Source organism: Bufo gargarizans, chromosome 3 (genome assembly GCF_014858855.1).
Source record: "Bufo gargarizans isolate SCDJY-AF-19 chromosome 3, ASM1485885v1, whole genome shotgun sequence".
In the NCBI taxonomy this organism is placed as follows: domain Eukaryota; kingdom Metazoa; phylum Chordata; class Amphibia; order Anura; family Bufonidae; genus Bufo; species Bufo gargarizans.
In genome coordinates this window covers 392,240,781-392,253,016 of record NC_058082.1, presented here as the reverse complement: position 1 = coordinate 392,253,016, position 12,236 = coordinate 392,240,781, and the positions used below count along the sequence as shown (strand labels likewise).

The 12,236-nt window shown below is 44.7% G+C and overlaps 1 protein-coding gene across 1 annotated transcript in view; it reads left to right on the top strand.

The window, feature by feature from the left end:
- MYO19 (myosin XIX) overlaps positions 1 to 12,236 on the top strand; it is an 833,713-nt gene that overhangs the window by 164,949 nt on the left and 656,528 nt on the right. The window lies entirely within an intron of this gene.

The window sequence follows — 12,236 nt, the reverse complement described above, 5'->3', positions numbered from 1 at the left end:
TTGTTGAGATGCCATTTATTCCTGTGACCTGTCCCATAGCTCCCTATCAGGCTGGGACTACATGGTAATCTTGGCCACAACAAGATTGCGGTGTTTCTGTGTAAAAACAAAATTGAATAGGGTCACAAATTGCTACGGCCCAAGAAGCACACTGCTGTTTTTTTTCTTCTGGGGTTGTGATCACTGTAACCCCATTAAAGGGGTTGTCCAGGTTCAGAGCTGAACCTGGACATCCCTCCATTTTCACCCCGGCAGCCCCCCTGACATGAGCATCGGAGCAGTTCATGCTCCGATGCTCTCCTTTGCCCTGCGCTAAATCGCGCAGGGCAAAGGCATTTTTCTGAGTTCCGGTGACGTACCGGGGCTCTCTATGGGGCTGACAGGAACCCCGGTGACGTCACCGGCACTGATGAGCGGGATTTGGCTCTGCCCTAGCCAGTAAAACGGCTAGGGCAGAGCTAAAGCCCGCCCCTCAGAGCCGGTGACGTCACCGAACACACTGCTGGGCGGAAGTTACCGCCCAGCAGTGTGTTATTGTAAACACAAGAGCCTGTGCCCTGCGCGATCTAGCGCAGGGCACGGGAGCGCATCGGAGCATGAGATGCTCCGATGCCAGGCTCAGGAGGGCTGCCGGGGTGAAAATAAGGGTATGTCCGGGTTCAGCTCTGAACCCGGACAACCCCTTTAAGTTCAGTGACTACACTGTCGCACAGTGAAGACGTACGCTAGGGTGCATTGTCAAAGCTAATATGTGACAATTGTATAGAAGATTCTTGTAGCTATTGAGAGATCCTAGAAAATCAGTATAATAATGAACTGTTTCTGGAACTTGAACTCTTAAACTAGGCGGTAGACAGCACTGACTTTTCCTTCCAGGATCTATTTGTTCATATGTATGGTTAATAATAATAATAATAATCTTTGTATAGCGCCACCATATTCTGCCGCGCTTAACAAATTTAAAGGGTTCATGTACAAAACAAAATACATCACAATGTAACTGTAAACTCTTGTGAGCAGGGCCCTCTCTCCTAGTGTTTCAATCTGAGGAAGTGGAGGTGACACAAAAGGTAGTTGGTTGTGATATGTAGTAATTGAGCCATTTTTGTATTGAAAGCAGTGATATAGTCTAGGGCTGCAGTAAACTAATATTTTAGTAATCGAGTATTCTATCGATTTATATTTCTCGATTCATCGAGTAATCTAATAAGAAAAACCTTCTTAAAATAACATACATAATTACATTTTTCTTTATAAAAACAATATATGTATTTCTTAGTGGTGGTATGGTATAGCAAATAATTGCACACACATGACAAGGTTTCTTTCACAGCTGCAATATACATTCTGGTTCTGTCAGAAGAACAGCCAGCCAGAATGTACTATATCGTGTATAACTGGATACTGCCGGCTGCTGCAGCAATTAACTGTAATGGTGTAAAGGGTCTGGCCTTGTTACAGCATTCAAGCTAAGTTTGTACGATATCCAGCATGAATGCCAGAACATGGCCAGATGGACTTGGACCACATAATAGTCAATAAGATTGAGAGCATAGCTTATAGCTGGTTGTATCCGGCTATACCCATTACGGTATACTCCAGCAGGCTCGGGTTATGTTGTGATTTGTGAACTCTGTCAGTCTATTCCGCTGGAGGATCAGACTGCTGGAGTACACTGGCTCCATCTGTCAAGCTAGATAGATGCCCATTGACTAATTGGGATCAGCACAAAAAATGCTGCACAGAGTAGTGAAGTGAAGTGAGTCAGAGTCACATAGCATTTTATCGCTGGACTCCAGCCAGTTGCTTTAGGGCCTACATACAGGCAGTGGGTCAGTCTGTGTGGCACAATATAAGATCATTGGTCCGTATTTAGTGAATGAGAATTTTTGTCTGTATATACTGTATTTATTGAAGGTTCCTGATAATTAATATATAGTAAGATTTGCCCATTCTATCATTGGTCCGTAGGGTAAAGGACTTAATGGATGTCAGGGTTTGTTATCTCTATACATTTAAATGAGGAGGGAAAATGCACAATTTAGCAAGAGAGTGGTAGATATAGTGCAGCAGAGGAAGGTGCTTACTGTGTAAAGTACAGTATGCAATATAGAGAGGTACTTGCTATATAGGTGTAGATATTGTTTTGTATAGGTTTATCTGTGTGTATAATGTCAGATATAGGTGTTTTATGTATATAAAAATATATATACATATATATGTACACACTTTCTTGTGGTGTTGTTGGTAGATCTTGATGTTCCCTGGTTGTAAGTGCACAGACAGATGTGCTAAATATGTCGCTGGTCCGTAGTATAAAGACCCAGCGGCTATTTGGGTTTATCATCCCTGTGCGTTTCCAAGAGAGTGAGCTTCATATAATATAACGACATCAAGGATGTTGTTATATTATATGGCGCTCACCCTCTTCGAAACGCACAGGGATGATAAACCTAAATAGTCGCTGGGTCTTTATACCACGGACCAGCGACATATTTAGCACATCCGTCTGTGCACTTGTTACTGGTAGATCTTGATGTTCCCTGGTTGTAAGTGCACAGACGGATGTGCTAAATATGTCGCTGGTCCGTGGTATAAAGACCCAGCGACTATTTGGGTTTATCATCCCTGTGCGTTTCCAAGAGGGTGAGCGTCATATAATATAACAACATCAGCTGTCTCCAGCTGTCTGGGAACTACATCTCCCAGAATACTTCCTTCAATCACTTCTATAGGCGTTAGAACTAGAAGAACATAGCATGTTTGTTGCATGCAGGGAGTGGTAGTTTCACAGCGGGTAGAGTGCCAAAGGTTGCTGATTCGTGGCCTAAAGGATCATTTGGCGGTTACTATGGAGAAAAGTGAGCATATCCACATGCTCAGAACTGAGGCTGGCCCTGCACTTTGATGCTATGTTTCCTGCTGTAGAAAACAGTCGTTCTGATGGCGTGGCTTTTGCTGGAATACACAGAAAGGACTTTGCCAGCTTTGCTAGTACTGGATAGCGTGTTTCATTTGTTTTCCACCATGACAACGGATTCTCTTTCTTGGATACGGGATGTTCTCCAAAGTACATCAAGACCTCCTTCTGCACAGATTGACTTAACTGCTGCTCTTTATCCTCTTCATCACTGGAGCTGGACTCTGATGATCCCAGTATGTTCTGGAGGAATGATATCACTGCATGATCCTTGTGCTTTTCTGCAGCAGGGTTTTCTTCTTTCCTCTTCTAGAAGAAGCTTCATCATGTTCACTGGACCGTGTCATTTCGTTTTTGGCAACAATTGCCATTCAGGCTCCACTGTTCAGGCTTCAGATCAAGGTAGTGGTGTTTTCCTCTTGGAGTCACTTCTGGGTCTAAGAGAGCAGCAGTCAACGGCCATCTTTGTTCCAGCAATCTTGCTATCATGTGATAAGTGCTATTCCAGCGTGTACTTACATCATGCACCAGCATATGGTGTGGCGTGCCCATCTGCTGTTGCTTCTCCTTTTAGTTTTGTACATGCCAACTCACTCTTAAAATTCTCAACAAGGCATCTTACACAAGCCACACACTTAGAGATAGCATGGTGGTTCTTCAGAGCGCTTTGCACAACTAAGTTCAGGGTGTGACCTGCACATCGTTCTTCAACTTGCCTTTGGTGTCTTCATACTTTTTCTCCATAATTTTCATGAAGTAGGTTCTGGAAGGAAGAGTGTATCTTGGATTGAAAGTGGAAATCATCCTCTGAAAACCTTCATCCTCCACCATAGATAGTGGGTGCATGTCTGTGATAATCATGTTCAGGATGCTGTCTGTAAGCTCAGCTGCTTCAGTTGAACGTGATGCAGCTGTCCACACATAGCTGTCCATATGTCGCTGTTGTGATGTACTGAAAAAGATGTTAAATAAACTACTATTATTACAATACGAAGCACGTGTGGTGTGGATTATGTAAAATGTTTTTCTTTACTTACCTTGGGTCCGGTCCGCTCGGTGAACTAGTAGAACATGTGTAAACTGGGTGTTTTCTGTTCAGATGTTGAAGCATTGATGTCGTGCTATTATGGTAGGCTAGTTCGCTTTTACAATAGACACACTGTACAGACTTTTTTCTTTCTCAGCTTGAAATTATCCCAAACTTTGGACACTCTGTGCCATTTTCTCTGTCCTGTCTCTTCTGATAGCCCCTCGGCGGCCTCACTTTTCTCATATTTTCTCTCTCTTTCTCCATTTCGCAGTTGAAAGTAAAGTAATACTTCTTTAGGCCTTGCCTATTGCTTTGTGCAACAATTAATAAAACTTTAGTGACACACCTGGGGGGGGGGAGAGTAAAAGAAGAATTTCAGAAACATCATCGGATCAAACTACCCCCCCAATCAGAATATCACCTTTTAACTTGACACAGATCTCTCCATCCAAACCAATAATTTTATACATGATGCCATTACAATTTGCCAGCGCCAATGTGCCTCCATTAAACCCTCTCCAGAGTCTAAAAAAAACGATAACTTTATATATGCCAAGTTGTCTGTATAAAGTTATTGGTTTGGAGGGGTTAATGGAAGCACCTTGGCAATGGGCATGTATAAAGTTATTGGTTTGAAGGGGTTAATGGAAACACCTTGGCATTAGGCATGTATAAAGTTATTGGTTTGGGGGGGGGGGGGGGTTAATGGAAGTACCCTGGCAACGGGCATGTATAAAGTTATTGGTTTGTAGGGTTAATGAAAGCACCTTGGAGCTGCCTTCATTAACCCCTCTCTAAACCAATAACTTTATACATGTCAAGGTGGTACCTCCATTAACCATTCTCCATCTGCCTTTCAATATCAATTTACAGTGAGTGCCCCCGATTCCCCCCTGGCGTGCCTCTGGTGCTGTTAACTTAAATTACCTAATGGCCCTGCCACTAGTGAGGACGGCGCAGCCACAGAAACATGCAGTCCGAGACCGTCTTCATCCCAGTATGCACTGGGACCTTACGTCACACACACATCGTTAGCCAGCGTGCTGACGATGTATGTGCGCAACTGCACATTACGCAAAGTCCTGCCTGCAGGGAGGTGCCATCTCTCTGGACTCTGGAGGACACGGAGCGGTGAGTGAGACGCTTAATTTCACCCCCCTCCATGACCATGTGATGTAAACGATTACTCGATGCAGAGAAACTGCATCGAGGATATTTTTGACTTGATTTAATCGAATTATTCAAAGAATCGTTTCAGCCCTAATGTAGTCCGATCTAGCTTCTGGTGTGTGGACTGATAGGTCCCTTTCACACAAGCGAGTTTTCCATGCAGGTGCAATGTGCGACATTAACACCTGCACTGAATCCTGACCATGTACACAAACACCATTTTTTTTTCCACGCATCAGTTCTGCGTTGCGTGAAAAACACAGAATTTTCAGTATTCTGCTTTTTTCACGCAGCCATGGCCCCATAGAAGTGAATGGGGCTTCAGTGAAAAAGGCATTGCATACGCAAGCAAGTGCGGATTAAATGCATTTTTTACTGATGGTTGCTAAGAGATGTTGTTTGTAAACCTTCAGTTTTTTATCACACACGTGAAAAACGCGTGAAAATGCATTGCGCCCGCTCGGAAACAACTGAACGCAATCACAGACAAAACTGACTGAACTTGCTTTCAAAATGGTGCGAGTTTCGCTGAACGCATTCAGATGTAATCTGTCACGGGTCATTGGGTTTACTCAGGGAACAGTCAGTTTAGGAAGCATGATAAGCCTGCCTGAAAAGATGTGTTTTAAAGGCACGTTTGAAGGTAGGGGATATTCTGAGGTAGAGCATTCTAGAGAAAAGCAACTCGAGAAAAGTCTTGACAATGGAAGTGAGAGGTACACTATGGCGTGTTTTTGGGCAAACACACTAATTCCATTACCCAAATGGAATTGCACCCATGAGTTGTGTCTTTTGTGCCTAGTGTTTTTGTCCTAAAGAACTTCATTGGTTTTTTTTTATTTTATTTTTTTACAACAAATGCTTTAAAAACTACAGTGTATTAACATGCTCACTACGGCTGCACGATATATCGAAAAAAATAGTCGAAATGCGATATGGCGATTTGGCCGACACGAAAATGCTGTGATTATATATGATGGGGCCCTGTGCACATAACTGGCTTTGTGTGTAAAGTACTACTGTCTGAAACAATCTCTCTCCTATTGATAAAATGGCCAGCCTCTGTACTCACTTTCAACATGAATGCACTGCAGCGAGAGGGCTGGCCGTCCGTGACTGACGTCACTTAGTCATGCTCCTGCTTCCTGAATTTAGTGGGAGGAGCGTTACTAAGTGACGTCAGTCACGCCCCGCCCGGCCAGCTCACTGACGCTCGCTGCAGTGCATTCATAGTGAAGTTGAGTACAGAGGCTGGCCATTTTATCAATAGGAGACAGATTGTTTCAGACAGTAGTAAAATACTTTACACACAAAGCCAGTTATGTGCACAGTTTAGGACACATGAGGGGACACATAGGACCATGAGGGGGACCAGCATAAGATGCTGTGTGTGTGTCTTATGCTGGCCCCCCTCATGGCCCTATGTGTCATAGCACACATCCCCCATAACAGTGTCCTCCACAGATCCCCCATAACAGTGTCCTCCACAGATCCCCCCATAACAGTGTCCTCCACAGATCCCCCATAACAGTGTCCTCCACAGATCCCCCCATAACGGTGTCCTCCACAGATCCCCCATAACGGTGTCCTCCACAGATCCCCCATAACGGTGTCCTCCACAGATCCCCCATAACGGTGTCCTCCACAGATCCCCCACACAACGGTGTCTTCCACAGATCCCCCACACAACGGTGTCCTCCACAGATCCCCCACACAACGGTGTCCTCCACAGATCCCCCACACAACGGCGTCCTCCACAGATCCCCCACACAACGGCGTCCTCCACAGGACAATGAGGTGAGCTGGCTACAACCTTTCTCTATATGGCGTCCTCCATAGATGCCCCCCACAACGGCGTCCTCCACAGATGCCCCCCACAACTGCGTCCTCCACAGATGCCCCCCACAACGGCGTCCTCCACAGATGCCCCCCACAACTGCGTCATTCATACCCAGCCGCGTCAGCGGCTCATATGGGAAAATCCAAGCAAATAGACCTCTAGCACAATTCCCTTAAAATATTGCATCGCATTTCGTTGTTTTTTAGGGCCCTAATCACAATCGCACAAAATTTGCTCACCAAATTGTTGAAATATAACCGCAGTCATGAGCACAGTCAGCCGTTAACCAATAGCCCTTCTTGATAAACACTATCTAAAAAAAAAAAAGGAGGTACAAATGGCAATATTTAATGTTAAAATATTTGTTTTCCCTCCAAACAATAATAAAATAAAAATAGAAAATAAAAATATAATAATATAAATAATATAATAATGATAAAATATGGTATATATGCAGTCTTGGTCTCTTTAGATACATCGGGCTTTCACTTTTATGGTGTCTTAACCGCCTCCGGACCGTGTAACGCAGATGTGCGGTCCGGAGGCGGCAGCCCTGCGCGGAGTGAGGGCCGAGACAGGCGCGCGCGTTCACAGGAACTGAAGGTAAGCGAGTGGATCTCCAGCCTGCCAGCAGCGATCGCTCGCTAGCAGGCTGGAGATGTGATTTTTTTTTAACCCCTAAAAGGTATATTAGATGCTGTTTTGATAACGGCGTCTAATATACCTGCTACCTGGTCCTCTGGTGGTCCCTTTTGTTTGGATCGACCACCAGAGGACACAGGTAGCTGTGTAAAGTACCACAAAACACTACACTACACCCCCCTGTCAGGCTCCGTTCAGACGTCCGTATGATTTTTACGGATCCACGGATACATGGATAGGATCCGCAAAACGCATACGGACGTCTGAATGGAGCCTTACAGGGGGGTGATCAATGACAGGCGGGTGATCACCCATATAGATTCCCTGATCACCCCCTGTCATTGATCACCCCCCTGTCATTGATCACCCCCCTGTAAGGCTCCATTCAGATGTCCGTATGATTTTTACGGATCCACGAATACATGGATCGGATCCGCAAAACACATACGGACGTCTGAATGGAGCCTTACAGGGGGGTGATCAATGACAGGCGGGTGATCACCCATATAGATTCCCTGATCACCCCCTGTCATTGATCACCCCCCTGTCATTGATCACCCCCCTGTAAGGCTCCAATCCTGACTTCCGTATGTGTTTTACAGATCCACGGATCGGATCCGCAAAACACATACGGACGTCAGGATTGGAGCCTTACAGGGGGGTGATCAATGACAGGCGGGTGATCACCCATATAGATTCCCTGATCACCCCCTGTCATTGATCACCCCCCTGTAAGGCTCCATTCAGATGTCCGTATGATTTTTTTTTACAGATCCACGGATACATGGATCAGATCTGCAAAACACATACGGACGTCTGAATGGAGCCTTACAGGGGGGGTGATCAATGACAAGGAGGTGATCACGCATATAGACTTCCTGATCACCCCCCTGTCATTGGTCACCCCCCCTGTCATTGATTACCTCCCTGTAAGGCTCCATTCAGACGTCTGTATGCGTTTTGCGGATCCGATCCATGTATCCGTGGAGCCATAAAAATTAAACAGACGTCTGAATGGAGCCTTACAGGGGGGTGATCAATGACAGGGGACTGATCAATGACAGGGGGGTGATCAGGAAGTCTATATGCGTGATCACCTCCTTGTCATTGATCACCCCCCTGTAAGGCTCCATTCAGACGTCCGTATGTGTTTTGCGGATCCGATCCATGTATCCGTGGATCCGTAAAAATCATACGGACATCTGAATGGAGCCTTACAGGGGGGTGATCAATGACGGGGTGATCACCCCATATAGACTCCCTGATCACCCCCCTGTCATTGATCACCCCCCTGTAAGGCTCCATTCAGACATTTTTTTTTTGGCCCAAGTTAGGAATTTATTATTATTATATTTTTTTTTTTTTTTCTTACTAAGTCTCATATTCCACTAACTTGTGTCAAAAAATAAAATCTTGCATGAACTCACCATACCCCTCACGGAATCCAAATGCGTAAAATTTTTTAGACATTTATATTCCAGACTTCTTCTCACGCTTTAGGGCCCCATTTCAGAAAGAAGACACCCCAAGGTATTCCGTGAGGGGCATATCGAGTCCATGAAAGATTGAAATTTTTGTCCCAAGTTAGCGGAAAGGGAGACTTTGTGAGAAAAAAAAAAAAATCAATTTCCGCTAACTTGTGCCCCAAAAAAAAAAAATTCTATGAACTCGCCATGCCCCTCATACCTTGGGGTGTCTTCTTTCCAAAATGGGGTCACATGTCGGGTATTTATACTGCCCTGACTTTTTAGGGGCCCGAAAGCGTGAGAAGTCTGGGATCCAAATGTCTAAAAATGCCCTCCTAAAAGGAATTTGGGCCACTTTGCGCATCTAGGTTGCAAAAAAGTGTCACACATCTGGTATCGCCGTACTCAGGAGAAGTTGGGGAATGTGTTTTGGGGTGTCAATTTACATATACCCATGCTGGGTGAGATAAATATCTTGGTCAAATGCCAACTTTGTATAAAAAAATGGGAAAAGTTGTCTTTTGCCAAGATATTTCTCTCACCCAGCATGGGTATATGTAAAATGACACCCCAAAACACATTCCCCAACTTCTCCTGAGTACAGCGATACCAGATGTGTGCCACTTTTTTGCAGCCAAGGTGGGCAAAGGGGCACATATTCCAAAGAGCACCTTTCGGATTTCGCAGGCCATTTTTTTTTACACATTTTGATTGCAAAGTACTTCTCACACATTTGGGCCCCTAAATTGCCAGGGCAGTATAACTACGCCACAAGTGACCCCATTTTGGAAAGAAGACACCCCAAGGTATTCCGTGAGGGGCATGGCGAGTTCCTAGAATTTTTTTATTTTTTGTCGCAAGTTAGTGGAATATGAGACTTTGTAAGAAAAAAAAAATAAAATCTTTCCGCTAACTTGTGATAAAAAATAAAAAGTTCTATGAACTCAGTATGCCCATCAGCCTTAGGGTGTCTACTTTTCGAAATGTGGTCATTTGTGGGGTTGTTCTACTGTTTTGGCATTGTAGAACTCAGGAAACATGACAGGTGCTCAGAAAGTCAGAGCTGCTTCAAAAAGCGGAAATTCACATTTTTGTACCATAGTTTGTAAACGCTATAACTTTTACCCAAACCATTTTTTTTTTTTTTTTGCCCAAACATTTTTTTTTTTTATCAAAGACATGTAGAACAATAAATTTAGCGAAAAATGTATATATGGATGTCGTTTTTTTTGCAAAATTTTACAGCTGGAAGTGAAAAATTGTCATTTTTTTGCAAAAAAATCGTTACATTTTGATTAATAACAAAAAAGTAAAAATGTCAGCAGCAATGAAATACCACCAAATCAAATCTCTATTAGTGAGAAGAAAAGGAGGTAAAATTCATTTGGTAAATTTCACTGGTATAACTGGTATGAGGTATACGTTCCACCTATCAAAATTATATCACTGTCGTTTGGAACGCTATATTACTGTTAAAACTAATACTTTATTAATCAAAACAAGGGAAGGGAAAGGGAGCTAACCTATATTAAAATTCTAGGACGCCATCCAACCAGTATTAGGTCGCTGGATAAGACCTATGAGACCACAAGGTGCGGTACATACAGCTGTTGATGGTGTCACTAGAAATGCCGCAACTAGTGCTGTACTGCAGGCTGGATCATAAGGCCGTAGGGCCGTGCTAAATCCAATCCACCAGAAGCATGCACTGTGGCGCGGTCAAGGTGCTCTGAACCACTGCCAGCTATAGGAGCCCTGGACTAAAGTTAATAGAGACTAATCCATTGATAAACATCTGCCTGCAGAAGCCGACCTCACTAGAAACCATCCGTTCGATGTGAATCAGATGTCTGAGTGTCGGCCCTGCAGGCACGAATCAAGGGGCCCTAGGCTAAGCTGGGTGGAACAGAAAAGCTGGATTGCTATTGCTCATCAACTGCAGAGGGCTGAGAACCGCAGACCTCAACTGCAGTGTGAGCGCAATGCAGGCAACATGAACATTGATTTATCCCCCCACCACACTCGACGCGTTTCGCCTTATTCGGCTTGTCAGGAGCGTAAGTCTGTGGATATTAGGACAAATGATCAAAGCTGCTAAGCCTCCGTGACAGAGGCTGCAGCTGTCAGTACGAGGTGGCCGAACGCGGCCGCTCAGGTGCACGAAATATAAGGAGAGTCCTCCTCCCCTCTGCTGGGCCACGCCTACAAGGTGGCCGATGAGGATACAGGAGGCGCGGCACCGCCGCATCATCCATCCCGCCCCCATTGTACCGCCCCCTCTATGAGACGGGCCCAGATGAATGTCGCAACATTCATACATTAAAGGTAGAGTTAATACATGCGGCGACTTACTAATCCGGCGGCACAGTGCAGCACCGGTCGGGACGAGGACCGCAGAGCGGTCATCGGTACATTATGTTGAGGACATCAATCGGTAATGTTCAGAACAACACCACAGGATCACAGAGGGGACCCTTCAGCCTTATTAATCCTAGGTGGTAACACAGTGATCAGGCGAATATGAAGTGGTAATCCCTCTGTAGATTGCGAAGGGGGGTTGTCTAGTATAATATGGTATGAACAAACCAAAACTAGTACCTACATTCCCATACCCCTGCTTTCTTATGGCCCTATCAGGGGCCCAGGTGATCACACTTCTGCTGACCTATTAGCAATAAGTCACTAGTGGTCAGTATTCATGAGACACAGGGATCGCGGACAGTATACCATCACTCCTAATATTTCCTCCGTTGCACTCCCTGTCATGGGATTTAGAGAAAACACACAAAGGAGTTATACTCATTCAATCCATGAGGTTGGAGTGCATACAGGCGGTAAATCCACTGTGTGTCTTTTTGTAATAGACGCCTGTCAAAATCGCCTCCTCTTGGCGATCTTCTAACCACCTCCACAGCCTGAAATGTAATGCCATCTGCATCACCATTGTGTACAGTTGACATGTGTCTGGCAATGGGGGTATCAGCCCCTTTGCAGATGTCATTTAGGTGTTCTGCTATTCTTCTGCGGAATTCCCTTGTGGTTTTACCCACATATTGCTTTCCGCAAACACAAGTGGCGAAGTATACCAGGCCTCTCGTTTTGCAATTTACAAATGATCTAATAGTAAATCTCCGTTCAGTGACGCTGCAAATGAATGTAGCACCCGTC